The 15,597-nt window shown below is 35.2% G+C and overlaps 1 protein-coding gene across 5 annotated transcripts in view; it reads right to left on the bottom strand.

Moving 5' to 3' along the window:
* The window catches only part of LOC115440910 (LIM domain only protein 7), a 168,657-nt gene that overhangs the window by 66,056 nt on the left and 87,004 nt on the right, over window positions 1–15,597 (bottom strand). The window lies entirely within an intron of this gene.

Genomic DNA, 15,597 nt, shown 5'->3' with positions numbered 1-15,597 from the left:
CCCATTTAACGAAACGAAACAACGATGGTATTTATTTATATAATTTTTTGCGTCTCGTCCCTCGCCAAATTTCAAAGCAATCCATCCTCGCCTGTCAAACATTCAATAACAATAGCTCATTAATTTGTCCGTCTGTCCGTGTTTGTAACGCCCATTGTCATCGCAGTAATTACTTAACAATTACCAGTTGTAATTATTGTTATTTATTGATTATTGATTATCGTGTGAAGTGCTTCAGGTAATATTTATTTTTTAATGTACTAAACTCTTATTTATTGTGCAAATGGCAATTCGTTTAAATTCTAAACGATTATAATATTTGTATGACTTACAGATTATATAAATTTAATTTTATTAACAAAAGAACTTTGTACATATATTACAGCTCGAGTTCATTTCCGAATCTAAAATCTTTACCAATTCCAACTGCCAGGGGATCAAACCCAGAAACTTGCGTTTCCAATCTCAAGAACACTGTAGTCTTTTGCTGGTGGTAAGATATATTTTATATTCGCTCGGATAGCGACCACCGTACACCAGGTGTTAAAACCCGCAAATAATACAAGCATGCCTATATACAATGGATCCTCCATAAAATTTAAAACAAGTTAATCATTAATTAACGATATGCTTGTAACGTTGACGCATTTCTGTCTACCTCCAAAAACATACACCTGTTCGACTATAACAGCTGTAATCATAGCTTCTGAAGGACATGTTTCGTATGGAGGTGTTAATTGAAGCATGTTGGCGCATGCGCAGCACAAACAATGTATCTAGGCTCATGTCCTAGATACGAATCTGTGCTTCGTCAGGGCTGTTTGACTCGATTATATTTTGATTTTTGAAAATAATATGAGATGTGAGCCATTCATATTCACGCACGCCTTTTATTCCCCAATTGGTAGAAATGCGCAACCAGTGTATCCAATTTTCACCATCTATTTTTCCAATATAATAGTGGCCAGCTTATCCGACTCATTACATTTTTTTTGTAAAATGTCGCTGTTTCACGAGAAAGAATAGAAATTGGGAAGAATTTGTTGGGTGTCACCCAACCTCTCCAACGATAAATAATTTAAAAAACATCAGTTTGCTGCAAATTTTTGGCAGCTTATCAATCGAGAAATCACATTCATTCCAGTGTCCTACAACTTATCATGATACTTATTATTTACCATACTATGATACATATATTCAATATAAAAAATATAATCATAGGTGAATCAGTATACCAGTATATCCGTCCGGATTCCGGTTTTCCTGCAGCCCTAGCTCGATCTAGATACGGAGTGGCCGATGGACGTCCTATGGCTACCTTTTGCAACGTGAGCACTCCCATTCAGAAGCTTAATGACAGGTATAAGCCTCTAAGGAATATGGGTTAAGTGTCCGGGAAGACGGGAACGATTGAAGCTTTTCAGATTTTGTGAAATAAGTTGCACATTACGATAATTTAAATTGTAAAATCGTTTTAATATAATTATGTGATATATTAATTATAGCATTTGTTTAAATTGTAAAATAGAAACTTTATATTACCTAAAATTTAATTATATAACACATAAATAAAAATAGAAATTTAATTTATTAAATAAATAAATTCTGTAAATAAAATTCACAATTCCAAATTTAAAGTTGACATTTGCAATTCAGGAAGTGACACTGTCATTTGAAACGGCGTCAAGCGTGTTCGATTGAAAGTTAGTCAAAACCGGCTGGTTTTGAGGTCAAGTACAGAACCATTGTTCATTGTGAACCATTTCCTGATCTCTTGGCCCGGTGGTCACACTTTTGATAATTGATTTCGATACCCGATTGTACCATTTGTGTCGGATTAACATAATGTCGAATTAAAAGTGTGTTTTGAGTACGAGAAATAATACGTTCTTTTAGCATTTTACCGACCAGCATAGGTTTTTCTACTAAGTATAATTAACAATGTCATATTCAAATTAAAAACAAAGTAATCAATGAACCGGACCTACACTCAAAGACTATTTAAATTCCGCAAGAAGTTTTTTGCAGTGCCTAAATGACGTCAACATATATCGAGCAATCAGATATCGCAGCATATAGCAACTAAAAATGTTATTGGTATATTGCATTATAGTACTTAAGACCCTAATCTTAAGCAACCTAATAAAATTGTAAGTTTTAAAACATTCGAATATTGTATATTTGTTTTGTTTGAAATACAAAAATGCCATTTCATTTTCTTTATAAATCTAAACCCTATATGGTAAAAGGGTCCTTAATCCAGTCAATATCATTATTTAAGCTGGGTACGGGCCTCCTCTGCTACTGAGAGGGATTAGCCTTAGTCCACCACGCTGACCTAGTGCGGATTGGTAGACTTCACACACCTTCGAAATTCCTATAGAAAACTTCTCAGGTATGCAGGTTTCCTCACGATATTTTCCTTCACCGTTAAAGCAAGCGATAATTCACAAAGAATACACACATCTTTTAGACAAATCAGAGGTGTGTGCCCTTGGGTTTTGAACCTGCGGACATTCGTCTCGGCAGCCCATACCACAACCAACTAGGCTATCGCTTTTATTATTCAAACACTACCAATACATTTTTGATAACTTTCCGAGAAGCACGTCAATCAGGCTTAGACAAACCCGTCGAAAACGATACAGATTCCAAGGATAGTATTCCGGGGTCCGATTACAATGTCACTCGATATGTTACGCGCCAGTATGTCGTGACGTAACCAGTGTAACGTTAGCTTTCCTTCCGACACTGGCCGAAAGCAACTAAATTGCGCTCTCGTACAGTCGCGTTCGGATATTCACTTTTATTATTAAAATCATTTACATTTTGATGTTTAAATTGTTTTGTAAGTTTTTAATGTATTATTTAAAGAGTATTTAGTAAGAGTACTTATTTTATAATAGGGAAATAAAAAAATATATGTACGTTCAATGGTTAGATTGTTTCCATTGTATGTTGTATTTACAGAAATTCAGAATTTATAAATCGTTTGTGAGCTATTCAATAAACATACGAGTAATTGCCATTCATACAATTATACTTAAATATCATTTTTAAATACACTTAACGTGATAATGGGTAAAGTTATTACTCTAATGGGTAACATAACGCGTTAGTATTTATAATAATGAGTATCCACATGTATAAACAATAAGTTTTCAATGAGAAAGTAAATAAGGCATTCCAGAATAATCTGTAACTGCTAAATTATAGTAATAAATCAAAATATCCACACAAAGCGACTGTATTGCAAAATCTTCAGTCGGAATGTAAATGATTTTTTATATCAGCAATTTACAACTTATGACACACATTTATCAATGAAACAAACATAACTAATCATTTATCGTGTTATTTATCTTTCGCGATAATCATCACCTTGATGATTAACCCATGATTACATTACAAATTCCATTTACAGAAGTCATTTGTACAATTGGATTGGATATCGGCACGAAATAATTTCATAATGCAATTTACATTACGTGTGTAACGTGAGTGGAACTAGTAATGTATTAGAGAGGTCTAGACTTAAAACTAGTGTTTGCAAGAGTGGTAGGAGTAACAAGAAATAACTATAATAATCTACGGGGCAATTCGTGTTCTAAAAGGATCTTTGTCTGGAAACCATATAGAGATCCTTTTTCCTTTACTTCAGATTGTGTATATCCGGTTCTAACAGCCGGCATAATTGTGGCGACGGTTGAGCGTTATCATGTCTCGTCAGTCGATGTTCTATAGGACCCCACTCCACTTACCATCAGGTGCAGTGAAGTCACATTGGGCGTATAAAAAAACAGTGTTACTTACTTTTATGTAATTGAACAATAAGATAAGCAAATAGCTCGGATTGTCGGATTTGGTAAGCTCGACGATTGTTCTTAACAGAAGAAAACTATAAAAGTTATGAAAATTTTGGTTAATAGAGGCTATAAGATATTTTGCCACCAAGGCAGCGCTGCGATAGTAAAATAATAAATAGTAATATCAGCCCTATATTATATACTATCCCACAGCTGATACGAGACGAGCTTGCCGTTCGCCTGATGGTAAGCGATACGACCGCTCATAAACAGTAGAAAAACCATCCAACACCTTGAATTACCAAGTATTGTTTGGTATTCCACTGCGCTCGCCATCCTGAGACGTGAGATGTTAATTTTCATTATGTCCAGTAGTTTCACTGGCTACGATGTCCTTCAAACCGAAACACAACAGTGACTACACACTGCTGCTTGGCGGCAGAAATAGACATTGCGGTGGTACCTACCCAGGCGGACTCTCACATATGAGAGACCTACCACCAGGGTAGTATGTTATTTAGACTATTAATAATATTTCAATTGAATTAACGATTCTCGCCGACTGTACTTGCTAGGTACAAGTGTTCGCGGGACGCTCGCTGCATTTTAATGTTCGTTTCGTGACCAAAATCCGCGTGACAGACGCCACACTCAGCATGTGACTACTGACAACTGACGTGTTTTGTAACTTTGCTCTTGTTTCGATGATTTCATTACGTCGTTAATTTGCATTATTGAGTAATGAGTATTTTTTTAAATTAGTATGGCAGTTGTAACATGTTACGTTTGGAACAAATGTATTTAAAAAAATATATATATTTAGTTAAGGAGAGTGTTAACATTGCTATTTTTGTAGTCATGCATTCTCAGAGCTACAGGTAAAATATTATATTTAAATACGTAAGAAATATTAATTTTATAAAAATCTTAAGATTATTACAGTTTTAACAAAGTAACAAACTTTAATTAAGGAAGAAACAAAACGAGATTCCGGCGAACCGGAAACCGGATTTAAAAAACCATAATGATTTCTTATGTTTACGCGAATGTTAGACATTGAAATTAAACTAATTTTCGGATTCTATCGCGGTGCTAGTATTTTATTTTCTCCCGACGTTTCGAAGACTTTTGCAGCCTTCATCTACGCAGAATGAGCTCACAGTGTCTTGAAGTCAGACCGGCTGCCAGACTTCAAGACACTGTGAGCTCATTCTGCGTAGATCGGACCACCAACAGCTAAAATTTAAAAAATTTAAAAAAGTTGTATAATTGTAAAATGTAGGTAGATATTGTAACTTTGACTTTACGGATGAACAACACCTCAGTCCCCCCCGTGACCATGAAGGCTGCAAAGTCTTCGAAACGTCGGGAGAAAATAAAATACTAGCACCGCGATAGAATCCGAAAATTAGTTTAATTTCAATGTTTAAAAAATCATCTCACAATGGCTTAAAGCGAAGGTTGCACGCAGGTGCGGCAGATGGCAGTGGTGAAGGCGTGTGATTCACGAAATCAGAGATCGTGAGTGCCTTGTTAGAAAATATCGGAATTGACATTATAGTTAAATAAAATATCAGTGCGGTATGGCATTTGATGATAAGATGTTTGGAACTAGGCAGGGTTTATACCTTCCTTCCACCTTGCGGGTAAACTTTGTATAAAAGTCTTAAGTTGCATTATTACGCATTCATATTTATTTATTTTGTAACAACTGATAATTTTCGGTGAATATTTACGTATGGAAACGAAATAATGTGATCAGTGGCAGGTATAACTGATTTTGTAACAGAAAGTACACAAACCGTTTAACCGTAGTAGGTAGAGGAGCAACTGTTGCATCTTCTTTCCGCCGTGTGTATTCCGTTCCATTATGCGATAGTGCGCGCTCCTATCGCCATATCGCGCACAAATTCCAGACTCCGGGCTGATACAGTGTAGAAAACACAATATCACTGCCCAACCTGGGAATCGAATCCAAAGCCTTAGCACTGCACTCGTATCGTAATACAACTATACCACCAGCAATTTAAAAGAAAACCATTAAAAACTATAACTTTTAATTTACCAACTAAATGTACGTAGTACCTATAAATCTCAACAAAACTAAATATTATAGTTGAATACAGTAAAGTATTAACCTCAACAGTACCTACAGAGGTACGAACAGCTCCGAAGGTCGCAGCGAGGCAGGTGGACAGATGGGAGTGGTATGTGGCATGAATCACGAACCCACGACTGCATCGTGACACTGTATTATGCTTGCGACTTATTCACATTTTGAACTAGTTACTATGAATCGTAGAATGGTAAAGTGACTAATAATAAGTAAAATGATGACCATCAAGGGATCAGAAGAAGGAATATATATTATAACTAGGTTTTGCTCGCGGCTTCGCGCGCGTGAAGGAGTTTTCCAAGATAAAATCTCGCTACATATTTTTCCGGTACTGATAGGTTCAAACTATTTTTTTCCCTTTGGGGGTATAATTAATTAAAATCCTTTCTTAGCGGATGCTTACGTCATAACATCTACCTGCATGCCAAATTTAAGCCCGATCCGTCCAGTGGTTTGGACTGTGCGTTGATAGATCACTATGTCAGTCAGTCACCTTTGAGTTATATATATTTAGATACCAGCCTTGTTTATACTGCCCACTGTAAAGCAAGGACCTTCTCTACTACTAAGAGGGATAAGGTTTTAGTCCTCCGCATGCCATCAAAATTCTTATGAAGAATTCTCAGGTATGTGGGTTTCCTCACGGTATTACAATGATTTTTTATAAACAAGGATCGTAAGCATTACTACTGTTTGTAGGCAGTCGTGACATGTAATTAGCAGCTTCGTCTTCTCGTTCAGTATAAAGAAGACCATATAAACAAAGTGGGTGCGTCTGGAATGCACGAATGACTATCGAATAAACTTGTTTTAGGGACAAAGACTAAATGTGCGAATACTTTGTTAATATCTGTGGGCGGTGGACATGTGGGACCGCGTCATCATCGATGACTAACGAAATGACTTGAATGTTAAAGATCTCAAACGCTGTAAAACAATGCAGTTTGTAAATTACTTGCCGTTACGCAACATTGTGAAAAGGTACACACATAGCATTACCTCTTCTTGTTTAAGGGTAGATATAGGTGTAATACACCCTGGATTCACTACGTTTGTTCCAATACAATTGGGAATCATCATTAATGTCAGTGTTTTCGATGCATTATTATTATACGTGAGTAGTGTACACAAAACGAGTGACAGCATTTACAAACATGAAACTAATATTTGTTTTTCATTGTGGTCAATTTGCAAGGATGGATGCAAAAGAAGCCTTTGTAGCTAAGGATCGGATTACGTAAATTGGTACACTAATAGAAAGTTCTGTAGAAACATTAACCCGGGTGCTGTAGGCTATAAAACCAAGACCAAGTGCAGCCGTGGGCAGAAACCAAACCAAATAACCTTAGTTAATATTGTTTGCTATTAAACACATTACTTTGGCTTTGCGTAGGTGCTCATAATTGAAAAGCCTACAAACAAATGTTTTAGCATATTGTCTATCGTTTGAACAGGATGAGTTCATTCTTGAATAAATACGCGTAAGTCATCTCTATTGGAATTAAAAACATCATCATTAGCCTGCATCTGTCCTTTTGTAGTCATTAACCTCTCAAAGCATGCCACTGAGCGAAATTTTCGGCTCTGTTTCACTATAAGACAAATTTATTTATAATTAGGACATCTAGTAGTTGTTACATTATAATTAGCTCCAATAATGTGTAGCAGTAATACTAAACATAAATGCACACAATTCTAAGATTTCACAGCAGGCACTGAAAAACAGTAATATATAATATAATGCTATATAAACATATAAAATAATATGTTAATAACCTGGTCTATTTATGTGCTAAGATTTATCCAAATCCGTTCAGCTGTTTCTGCATTTACTTCTAATATGAAAATACCTTCATAAACTTATGGTTTTTTAATAGTAATAAAGCATTTTTCTTGCATAAGATAAAGTATTAATAACCCCTGTATATTGGTGTTTAAACTGAAAGCGAAAGGTTCACCTTGTCAAACATGATTGTTGGTGGCGAAGCGATCGTGTATATTTTATTATCAACACTTCACTCCACTATAGCCTCGATGCCTTTCTTTGCTCAATTGATTGGAGTGAGTCGGCTGTAGAGGTCGCCTGTTCGATTTCCGTGCTGACAGGTATCGCAAATATTTCTTTAGCATTTGGCTTGGTAATTATTTATTATACTGTATTGTTTATTAAAGTTGAAAGTACAAACATATAAAAGGAATAAGTTATTAGTTATACTACGGCTATGGGTATATTTACTATGACAATGTTCAAACTATGTTTTTTATGTTCAAAGGCGTTGATATCTGATATCTGCACCAATTAGTTTTTTTTCTAATATAAAATAACTATATATCTGAGTAGGTACTATAGTATTTTATTTCAGGAAATATTTACTTATTTTGTACAAATCATGATTCTGGATTTGAAACACAAAGGATTATCAGACTGACCAAACCAAAATCTCCACAACTTTAGCATATGATAATGAGTGAAAAAACCGGCTGCGCCCTTGCGACGTCCTTAAAGAGGCGAAAGGTAATTGTGAGGCGTTATCGAGTTGATGTCCTTATGACGTCACGCAACCGGATCCAACACAAAACAACATATGAAAGTATGAAAAATCGACTTATAATGTCAGCAACAAAACTGCGAGAGAAAAAATAATTCAATAACCTATTAGTGTAATAAGTTAGTGCATTTTATACAAAATGACGAGACGGACACTTTGACGGTAAATGTTTGCCCATTATCATCCAGTTTTTTATGGTATAGCGTGCAAACGAGCTAATAGAAAAATGCATTACTGCTTCAGTAGGATTGGCCTAGTAGAATTGAGCGCGAACTATATTCCTCAGGGCTCAGGTTCAATTCCCAGGTTAGCTAGTTATGCTGATCTATTTTCTGTTACAGTCGATAGTTTGGTTTTTAAATTACCTAACAATAAGATATCGAAATGTGTTACCTCTGCCTACCCCTAAAAAGGCAAAGCATGGTATGTATAAAAGACTACGTTTGTCAGATAATATCAGTATGCTCATTCAATTAAACGTGTGGTACGCTAATAATGCATATCCATTGCCATCAGAAATAATCGGTAGCATCCTCAATTGGGGCTCGCGTTTACCCTAACCGGGTCCAGTAATTGGTGCCGTTGATCGAAAATTTATAGTATTGATATCGTCCTGGCTTGGGAAGGAAATGTGCGGACTGGACGGCATGATGAAGCCACCAAGCATCATATGTATCAAATTATAAAAAAATTTAAACAACTTTCTAACATTGATAGTTGATTTCAGGGAGGATTAGTTATTAAATAGGTGTGCTTATATTGTTTGTAAATTCTATATAATATGATACTTGATTTCATGCAATTTTATCACTCTATTTAAGCTGAGATTGGAATTTCAATTAAAAACAATGCTTACCTTCTAATTAGAAAAAAATATATGTTTATGAACGGTTATTATACGGTTATAAGATTTTACGAAATACAATCAACCACGTGGAAAATACAGATCTAATGTTTAAATTAATATTCTAATAAAAAAACCTTCATTATAAAGTGGATTTAAAAATGGAATATGATTAACGGCCGATATCATAATTCATAGATTTTAATAAATGACGCCAATCTTAAACCACGATACGATGCCGAGAATGAACCAATCAAAATAAGTAATTTGTACGCATGTCACAAAACTTTGTTCTGATTGGTCTATATTCGTGTTCGAAAAAAAATTGGTTTGTTTATTGAAATTGGGGGCGATTCAATATTATCTAGCAAGAAAACAGGACTCTTGCGAAATGTAAATGCAATTTAATTCAAAAACAACAAAGGACATGTTTCCCTTATCGATTTCTTATCATTCACCATTAGCGAACAAATTTATGTAATTAGGTAATCGTTTATTTCAAAATACACAAATACACCAATTTCAAGTCCTGTCAACTTAAAACTTCTTTCTTAATAATGTCTTATGCTTGCGCGAATATTCCACATTGAAATAAATGTACTAAAAGATTTTTTCACGTTTGTATGTTTCACATCAGTGGCGAACGGGCTATATAGCCCGATTCCTGTCGGCTTCCCTTTATTTAGAATCTAATCATCATTAGAACGATTTACAGATCACATTTATGTATATAAGTACCTATATATTGTGTCCGATTCCCTTTTGGAAACCTTCACCTTTCGCTATTGCTTCACATCTTTCACTCTAAAAGATTATATAATATCAGCCCTGTATTATATACTTGCCCACTGCTGAGCACGGGCCTCCTCTACTACTGAGAGGGATTAGGCCTTAGTCCACCACGCTAGTGCGGATTGGTAGACTTCACACACCTTCGAAATTCCTATAGAGAACTTCTTAGGTATGCAGGTTTCCTCACGATGATTTCTTTCACCGTTTTCATCTCTAAAAGATTGCTAATACAAAATCAAATTAATTGCTATATTTCACCAACTGAGAGTAATCACTATGAGTCAATGACAACGGCTTAAAGTGCTCTTATCTGCAGATGCAAGCCGATGAAAATACGTTGCAAGTTGTGAACAAGTGGATAAGATAGAAGATACTTCATCCCATTAGTTATATTATCAGATGTCACAAACAGTTGTGTAACGTGGAACGGATAAGAGTTCCTATCACTTGACATTTCTTTTTGTAGATAATATTTTTTTATAAACTATAACAGTAAACTGACAACTAGAAATTTTGCATCTTGCAGGAGTTACGAGTCAGTCTCATGTGTATAGAATTATTGTAATATTTATGTTAGTGTCAACGAATCTGGAAGTTAATTGGATATATTGCTGCGAGACTTTGCAAGTGTAAACTTAGTAATACGTAAATATCCCTTTATTCCCGAAGTAGTAGCGCAACATATTCGGTTTGTTAATCTCATGAAGACAGGCTTCAACTTCCACAGTCTCTTGGTTAGCATTAAATATGTGCTTACCAGTGGCGAAGGACGAAATTTACCAAAAGGGAACTCGACACAACTTATACGTACTAATAATACGCATAAATGCGGTCTGGAATGAACAATGAACATGAATTACGAAAGGGAAGCCGGCAGTAAGTAAGTAAGAAGCGGGTTATATGGAGCCTTCGCTACTTTTACCATCAAAGCTGCAGTCACATAGACGCGACACAGAATACAAATCGGTCTACATTTTTATAGAAAAAAAACTCATTGTACTCGTCCTCCATAGAAATTTAATCCAAAACTTCACAACACAGGCTTCGAGCAGATGCTGTCGGTACCCACAAGACAATACTGTTATAAGTTATTGAAATCGCTGAAGCACCTTACGTATTTCTCCGTATAATAGCCGGCAAACAACTTGAGCACACTAACTTAGGCGATTTTTGTAAAGAATAAGTGTAGCTAACTAGAAAAGAGTTGACAACCTACGCAACCCCTTTTGACCAATAAAATTAAATAATTTTTCAGATTTTATGGTGGTTTTTATATTTTAATTTTCTCTCGCATAAGACTTAGCAGCGTTCGTGGCTGTGTACATTTTTACCGTCAAACTTGCCGCTAGCCCGAGTGAACGGCTAGACTCCACGTTTCCGGCTCGTCCCCAATGTCGATATTGATCGTGAACAAATTCCTCAAAGACATTGTAACAGTTTCGCAAGCGGTTTCGCCAGCCAAGGCTGAGTGACCAAGCCTCAGAGGAAAATTATTTAAGGTAAACGCACACTTCACGCATAGCATATCAGTGTTGTAGCTTGTACAGGATCATCTTGAAAAGGAAAGGCAATACTTCTGTTCTTGTAAACAATATCTACAAGATTTTCTATTCGTAGATGTAAAATAAAAACGCTAATATAAATACAAAATAAATACGAACAGTTATAATTAAGGGCACATTACATAGCTGTTTAAAAAGTAATTTATATTATTTTTTGTCGATTTCCAGGCTTTAACAGTTTTGAATATTTTCGTGAAGACTAATTCATTACCTACAAATAGTTTCGGCTTGATTGATTCACAGATATTGATTTGTTTTATATGTAAATATAGGGATAGAAGTAAGTTGTCATATTAAAAGCCAAAGTTGGAAAAACAGCATAAACGTTAAATGGTTATCAGAGAAGCGAAACTATCGCATCAAGTTATGCTATAATGAATTATGTCACACACCTAAAGTTCGCGGGATTCGACGCTCAAAATAATTTTAAATTACCAATAAATCTATATATATAAAAATGAATTGCTGTTCGTTAGTCTCGCTAAAACTCGAGAACGGCTGAACGGATTTATCTTATCTTGGTCTTGAATTATTCGTGGAGGTCTAGGGAAGGTTTAAAAGGTGAGAAAAATTCGAATAATTGCCGGGAAAATCCTCAAAACAGCATTTTTCTATTTCCCATACAAACGTTTTCTAACTAATACGTAGAGTCAATTTGAGCTTTATTGCTATTGTATAAAGTTCACTGTTGTCTAAGCAATGTAGGTGTGTTCCTAACATCAAAGCAGTGTGCGTTGGAGCACAGAATATAATAATGTAATGTCGCGTTCTGAAACTCAACAAAAGTGATATCGCGGACCCGACTAAATTGAACAGTCACAAAATTTAATATATCATTAGTTATTTGGTTGGCTTCACGATATTATTTCTTTTGTTTTACTTTAAAATGCATGTTTTCGCTATGGACAATTTTGAGCTACTTTTGCATATCTATACTTATAATAAATCTGTAGAGAGGTCAATTCTGTACATGAAATATATTTCCAAAAATAACTGGGGGTGATTAGGGATCGATACTGATGCCAAAAATGCAATTAGTAAAATTTTTGTCTGTCTGTCTGTGTAACCGTTATAGAAACAAAAACTACTCGACGGATTTTAACGAAACTTGGTACAATTATTTGTCATACTCCTGTGCTGGTTATAGTATACTTTTCATCATGCTACAATTAATAGGAGCAGAGCAGTGAAGGGAAATGTTGGGAAAACGGGAGAAGTTACTCCATTTTTTAAGCGTCCGTCATTTCGTGTGCAACCTTAATGGTTAAAAGTTCCTTCGATTTCACCAGGATCCCATCATCAGACCCTGACCGGACAATCGGACCACCTGCATACCACCATAAATTAAAAAAACATCCCGACAAATTGAGCACCTTCTCCATTTTTGAAACCCGAAATCCACGCGGGCGAAGCTGCGGGCGGAAGCTAGTAAATTTATACAAAAGTGAAAATCAACGCCAGTGAAAGTGTTCACGCATCACCGGCTGCGATTAATTTACTAGTTTTAAATTCTCTTAAATTATATATTTGTTTAACGCGCCGTTCATAATCGATCAGTCTATTTATGGTAAATATCTTATTCAAACAAGTTTGTGACGCATCAACTTTGTGTATTTCTGCACCGAGCGGCAGTGAAAGTACTGTATGCTTGATGGACATTGTATCCAACTTGTTTTGGGCAATATGAGACTAAATGTAACGTCTCAGAATGATGTGTACAGTGCCGTTCAGTACTTGTAATTATTTGTTATGTACTGTTATATTATTATAGATAAAATAATCGTACCCCAATAGAACACAAAAATGATATCTTCCTAATAATATTGAACAAAAATAAAACATTGTATACCTGTGAAGGTATACAAAGAAAACAATAAACACACATCACGCATTTATCCGCGAAGGGGTATGCAGCGGCGCAACCAGGGACACTAACTTTTCGTCAATTGTGTTCCGTCCCATGATGTGATAGGGGGCGAGCCTATCGCCATATCGGGCACAAATTCCAGACTCCGGGCTGATACTGAGCAGAAAAACTCAAATACCATTGCCTGACCCGGGATTCGAACCCAGAACCTCAGAGCGCTGCCGTACCACGCATGCAGTACAACTACGCCACCAAGGCAGTCGAGGTAGTTATATATTGAACTCATATTTCTCAGTCTACTACCGCCACGCTCATTACAGGTACAAGTTGGCTTGCCCTATTGTCCTAACTTGGTATAAACATCACACATGACATGTGTTGATAACATTGATAACTGATAAACAGCTAAAAATATTGCATATACCTTATCAGGTTTATTCAATATTCTGAATGCTTCAATGTTTTATAACCCGGTGATATCATTGTAAAACGAAGGTTTGATACCAGCATACAAATATTTGTATAACCGCAAATATTTGTCGATATCTTGAACAATGGTATAATAACTAATCAATATAACTATTCTAATTGGACTATTTTCACTGACCATAGATATTGGTGATCTTGAAATCGATCGGTAGTCGATGGTCGATCGACAACACGATTTGTATTTTAGTAGTGGTATGTTGTGTTATCGGTCAATTTATTTATTTACAAAAAGTTTTAATAATGCAGTAATGAATAAGTACATTTTTAGTAACCTGTAATCTTTTTTTGTGTTTAGTCAATGGATTATGGAAAGAAGAAAAACATTCTATTTATTGCATTCATTTGGTTGATGAAAATGCTAAATAATTAAGTAACCGTTGGCAATAACGTTAATTTATTCGTTGTAACGAAATTATTATTGTTAGAACAAAAATATTCGTAACAATAACGTAGTTCGAAATAATGGCGATGATGTTGTTGTAGTAAAAAATATGACACAATGAATATTAAATGGTGTAAGTGTATACCAAGATATTATTTTTGGAATTTTTTACACAATATTTCGTATAATCTAGTTTGGAGATTAGGTTAAGAAATAGCGCCTGCGCTTCTTTTAAAGGTTAACATTCAAATAAAAATAAAACAAAATGAAATGGATTTTATAAATCTCTACTAATATAATAAAGCTTATGAGTTTGTTTGTTTTAATGCGCTAATCTCAGAAACTACTAAACCGATTTTGAATTTCTTTTCACTAATAACTAACCCGCAGTCGACACAATTATGCCGGCCTGTTGGAACCAGATAAACATAAATATAGGAACTACTTAACACGACACGACACGTTATTGCTTTGCCTAAGGACACAATATTCGAGTCACCTGGCAACATAGATCAGGTTATATTACTGCTAGTTTGGCAACATAATATTAGTTTAGCGAAACCAGCAAATCAAGCATCACCAGTTTGTCCCGACTCGTTACTTAATGTGTTTTTATAAATTCGTACCATCAATCTTAGTCATTAAAGTGTAAACATGAGCAACATTAGCTTGTAAATATTTTTTACTACCATTATTCTTGTTAGATATGTTTTTAACTATGGTGATAGTAGCTGTTTTTACATCGAATTCTGCTACAATTGTATTCGTGTATTACTCATAATGCTATTTAAATATCAGTATATTTTATTTTGATTATAGTAAAAAGTGGTGTAAAGGAGAAGGAAAGCGTAATTAAGTGACTACCAGCGCGTGGGATAGACTGGAAGAGAGAAAGAAAAAGAGGGAGAGATGTTACATCATTTTATTGATTTTTTTATTTGACAATCATGATAATTATTTCGAAAAACTAGTTGACACACGTTCGATTCGTACAATTGCATTTATTAATTGGTTACGTTGCATGATTGAGCAGGTTTTTATCGAGCTTGCCTCACTAAATATGCAAACGTTTCTTTGAAAACCTCTTGTGTTGCATATGAACTTCCAAAAAATACAGAAATGTTACTAGAACGAAATTCACCAGTGTTATTAGCTATTGCCATTATCTGCCTCTTAGAAGACGGTATTTT

Source organism: Manduca sexta, chromosome 6 (assembly GCF_014839805.1).
Source record: "Manduca sexta isolate Smith_Timp_Sample1 chromosome 6, JHU_Msex_v1.0, whole genome shotgun sequence".
NCBI lineage: Eukaryota > Metazoa > Arthropoda > Insecta > Lepidoptera > Sphingidae > Manduca > Manduca sexta.
This window is presented reverse-complemented; position numbering and strand designations above follow the sequence as displayed.